Source organism: Saccopteryx leptura, chromosome 4 (genome assembly GCF_036850995.1).
Source record: "Saccopteryx leptura isolate mSacLep1 chromosome 4, mSacLep1_pri_phased_curated, whole genome shotgun sequence".
In the NCBI taxonomy this organism is placed as follows: domain Eukaryota; kingdom Metazoa; phylum Chordata; class Mammalia; order Chiroptera; family Emballonuridae; genus Saccopteryx; species Saccopteryx leptura.
Window position 1 is genome coordinate 63,087,372 of NC_089506.1, and position 5,426 is coordinate 63,092,797.

The 5,426-nt window shown below is 34.5% G+C and overlaps 1 non-coding gene across 1 annotated transcript; it reads right to left on the bottom strand.

Moving 5' to 3' along the window:
- TRNAT-UGU (transfer RNA threonine (anticodon UGU)) lies at positions 1-76 on the bottom strand. The gene has a single exon. It is a non-coding gene; the product is annotated as a tRNA-Thr (tRNA).
- Between the last annotated feature and the right edge of the window lie 5,350 nt (positions 77-5,426).

Sequence of the window (5,426 nt, forward strand, 5' to 3'; positions counted from 1 at the left end):
TGCCCTGGCTGGGAATCGAACCTGGGACTCCTGCACACAAGGCCGGTGCTCTACCACTGAGCCAACCAGCCAGGGCCCTGAGTAGGACTTTGATGTAAGTTATTACTGGGTATAAATTCTTCATTTATATAATAATCTAATCATGCATATTTTCAGATAGTCCAGTTCTATCCTTGAGAAAACCAAGGCACTGAGAGACTAAAGAAGTTCTCCAAGTGCATAAAGATAAAAGATTTTTGAGTCTGGATTTGCATCCAAAATACAGTCCAAAAGACTATCTTTTAATATGCACTACCAATAACTGAAATATCAATGTAAAAGATAAGATAGAGGCATAGAAAGGGGGTTTAGCATATTTGCTTAAAAGAAAAAGAAGGTTCAATACTAAAGCTTATGATAGCAAAACATTTTAATTTGCATAATTCTAAAATATTTATTTAAAAATAACATAACTGTAGCCTCACTTGTATTTTCTTCTCTTATAATGAATATGGAATTCAAAGTAGTTTTAAAACAAAAATGAAATCTTTTGTTGTCACACTTGTATTCAGAATACATGATACATATAAATATTATCTTGTAGATTTTTTTATGTTTTATGACAAATTTGGGTATATTAGGATACTGTATTATATTTTTGACAAATTTTAAAGCATACCTGGGTTAACTTAACTTTATAAGGTTTATAACTTTTTCAAAGGTCTTCAAGTATGTAGTTAGATCATGTAGCTACTCTATCTTGATGAATTTCTTGAATATGCTGCATCATCTCTGCCTATATCAGTACATCTTTACATTATGTATTTTACCTTTTACATTGGATTGTTAAGATATATTTTCATGCCTTAAACATATTTTCATCTCTAGATGTCACTGAAAACATTTTATTTCTTTCTTAAAAATATATACATAAATCCAATCATTCTATATATTTGTATTAATTACTTTTATCAAGTTATTTAAAATGTTCCCTCTTTAGAAGATTTTAACATAAGAAAAATAAATATTGTTTTCAGATAATGATAATACTAAGAGAAATGCAACTACAAAAAAAGAGATGAAAATACTTTTTTGCAATTGTTTTATATGTATACATATAGACACATACATATATAAAGGTACTCAAGATAGTCCAGAAAATAAATAAATAATTAAACTGTAGAGAAGCAATACAACAGATTACACCTTTGCATTTACCATGAAATTTTCTACTTAAGAAAAATAATTTTCAGTAAATAATAATTAGGTCAATATAAATATACATATGTTGTAAGAAATTACCAAGGTATGTGTAAAGCCAGTAGCGCAGCCACCATCATAGTCAACTGGCCAACGCAGGTTCGCATTTGATTTGGACAGACGGTAATGAAACAACGAAGCCAAGAACTGGTGGACCATTAGCTTTAATCCTAGCTTGCACCTGGTGGGCAAGAAATAAACACAGTGGGAAAACACTTCCCTTCCCATTCAATGCTCCCAAAGCCACTGACTTATCCAAGTTTCCTAGAATCAAAGGTTTCTACCTCACCAGCTTTATTCACCTCTGTTTCCCATTTCTTTTTCTCTGCACAAACTCTGCACAAACTGGTTTCTCCTTCAGCACTACGCCATCTTGGCTGCTTCTCCTCTCCTTCACATGGCTTTTCTCTGTTCTCCTCCTGCAAGGGCTCCTCTGCCCCATTTGATAGTGTAGAAATAAAAACCTCTAACCCAATATACAAACAAGGAAGTCTCTGATACAAAGTCACTTATCTGAGGCATGATGGGATTCCTCATGAGAGTGCACCACTGGACATCATGCAATAGTCAAGGGTGTGGGGAAAAGCTTAGTGTTAAAACTAAGCCTTAAGCTATAACGACCCTGCCTGCTTACAGCCTGTCCCTCACACCCAATGCAAACTATAAGCAAGCAAACATATACATCATATTTACAAACGTATTTGACCAATAATATGTAAAATATTTAGAGAGATTTAAGACTCTTTTACATGACATTATAACATTTTTTTTGTGTGTGTGTGACAGAGACAGAGAGAGTCAGAGAAAGGGACAGTCAGGAAAGGAAAGAGATGAGAAGCATCAATTCTTGGTTGCGGCACTTAAGTTGTTTATTGATTACTTTCTCATATGTGCCTTGATTACTTTCTCACTCAGCTTCAGGAGAACGAGTGACCCCTTCCTCATGCCAGTGACCTTGGGATCAAGCTAGTGAGCCTTGCTCAAACCAGATGAGCCTGTGCTCAAGCTGGCAACCACGGGGCCTTGAACCTGGGTTCTCTGTATCCCAGTTTGACACTCTATCCACTGTGCCACCGCCTGGTTAGGTGACATTATAACTTTTTGTCACATGCATTTATCACTCTTGACAACAGTAGTGGGTTGAATTGCAATGCATTGACAAACCAAAGATCATCCAAGATTACTCGCAATAAATCAAGCCTAAAAGAAACACAAACACATTGAGTCTTCAGAAGAAGCATGACCCTGCTGACAACTTGATTACTGAATTCTTGCCTTCAGAAATGTGCAACAATAAATGTTTGCTATTTTAAGGGACCATTTTTCTTATAATTTATGATGATAGTCCCAGTAAATGAATAAACACCACTATGAAACTTTAAAATAAACATAGAGAAATAAGTACTTTTTGAGAAAAAAAAAACATGTTATGTTAAGCAATGATTAATTTTATTCTGATAATTAAAATACAGAGTATTGTGAAATATTTTTACTATAAGTAAATATGTGTATATGTATGTATATGTATATATATGCAAGTGTGTATGTGCATATATGTTTGCATATTACAAAAGAGACATGATAAGTGAAATGAATTATACACTTTGGTTTTTTGAGATAACTTTGCCTTACATAATATTTATGGGTGCATATAGAAAAATTTAATTTTAATGTGCTATTTCAGTATATTGATATTTGCAGACCAGTTCTTAAAACTGAACTTTAATTTTTCAGTGCATACCTGGTGAAGAACTTATGCCTGGTGTAGGGTTAGGTCCTAAAAAATATCTGTGGATATGTACATATAGTAGCTATTAAATTAAGTAAATTGTGTTTGAGTATTCAAATGCAAACATATAATAAAGGCAATTGTATAAAATCTCTCATATAAATTAAAAGAAAAAGGAAAAACTAATTACTTCTCCATAGTTCAAGTAAAGCCCAGTATATTAAGTCATCTATTCATTTGCCCAATCAAGAAATGTAATTTCTTCTTCTACATTACAATAACACAATTACACTTATTCAAATAAGAATTACTCTTGCTAGTTGTCATATGCACATAACATATTCAACTACTTAGATTATATCTGCTGCTGGAATGTTATACTGTAAAAATAATTCATATTTTTATCAACATTAAATTCACATAAGCATAAGATAATAGTTTCTGCTATTGCATGTAGTTGATTGAAGAAAAGATAACTTTTACTACTGCCTTCCAGAATCAATACATATTTCATGTATATCTTGTGGACAATGTGAGATACACTTTATATCTAAACAAAATTGATATGATTAATAATGTGCAATGGGCATTATCAGGGCTATTTTTAAAATAAATTATTTCCATCATAAGTTAAAGAAAGTGTGAATGTGTATATCACAATATTCATGGAGAATTTCTTATTTTGTTACTGATTAGAATTGAATCCTGTTTAAAAACTTACAGTTTTTTTTCAATCTGTGCTTTCTTTCTCAAATTATTTTGAACACTACTTTTATTGAGGTTTATAACATACAGAATCTTGTATAAAATATATGTTGCCCTTTATAAAATGTTCCTTGTATAAACATTACTTGCTATTTCAATAGGTAGCTATTTGCTACCTCAAAAACTAGCTAGTTGGCCCTGGCCAGTTGGCTCAGTGGTAGAGCGTCGGCCTGGTGTGCAGGAGTCCGAGGTTCGATTCCCGGCCAGAGCACATAGGAGAAGCGCCCATCTGCTTCTCCACCCCTCCCCCTCTCCTTCCTCTCTGTCTCTCTCTTCCCCTCCCGCAGCCAAGGCTCCATTGGAGCAAAGTTGGCCCGGGCACTGAGGATGGCTCTATGGCCTCTGCCTCGGGTGCTAGAATGGCTCTGGTTGCAGCAGAGTGACACCCCAGATGGGCAGAGAATCACCCCCTGGTGGGCATGCCAGGTGGATGCCAGTCAGGCGGTCTGTCTGACTGCTTCCCCATTTCCAACTTCAGAAAAATTAAAAAAAAAAAAAAAACTAGCTGGCTTTTTCTAGTCTCATATATTTTTATTGTTTTGAAGGGGGGTCAATTAGAATGTTTTTAGCCATTATTTATTTATTTATTTATTTATTTATTTATTTTTCTGTGAGAAGCAGAGAGGCAGAGAGGCAGACTCCCATATGCACCTGAATGGGATCCATCTGGCAAGCCCACTAGGGGGTGATGCTCTGCCCATCTGGGGCCTTGCTCTGTTGCAACCGGAGCCATTCTAGCTGCTGAGGCAGAGGCATGGAACCATCTTCAGCATCTGGGCCAACTTTGCTCCAATGGAGCCTAGGCTGTGAGAGGTGAAGAGAGAGGTAGAAAGAAAGAAGATGAAGGGTGGAGAAGCAGATGGGCACTTCTCCTGTGTGCCCTGGCCGGAAATTGAGCCTGGGACTTCCACACAACAGGCCAATGTTCTGCCACTGAGCCACCCAGCCAGGGTCATATTTAGCCTTTTCAGAAGTATTCAAAGAATATAGTGAACATATATGTCAGCATTCTACATGGATACGTTTTTTTTAAACCTGCCAAGAACACAATAGAATTTTTAAAAATAAAAATAAAGAATACTGATTTCCATCTGTATAATTTTCTTAAAACTGATGTGAAATAACATTTATGTTTCAGAATCCTAAACCTACAGATTCCAAACATGAATTGTAAGTAAGTTCAATGTCTTAATTTGAATGAATTCGAAATAGGAAGAATTACTTACCTCTACCTCTTCTTGTCTTTCTTCATGTGCATTTTAATGTTAATAGTTTTGTAGAATTAGAAGGTGCTATAATACAAAGATACCATATGTGTCTTTGTAGAAATTTTGTTTTTCTATCTCATTTGACCAGCAGATTTCTTTCCTCCAATTGCATCGTGAAATTGTGTGGTTAATCAGGATTATCATCTACCAAAGCCAATTTCAATGTTTGCACATTTTATCTTGGGAATATATGAACAAAAATGAAGGATGGAAGATCCTAAAGGGATGATTCTAGTACCTGTAACAAGTAATAAACTTATTATATGAATTAAAGAAAGGTAAATTATATGATAAATAAATATTAAGGAAAGTTTTGTGTTAATAATAATCATGTGGATCAAGATATTTTTCTTATAATAATATAGAAATTTGATGAAAAAAACAACCAATACTATTTCTTCTAATTCAGCAATTGATGCATTGAT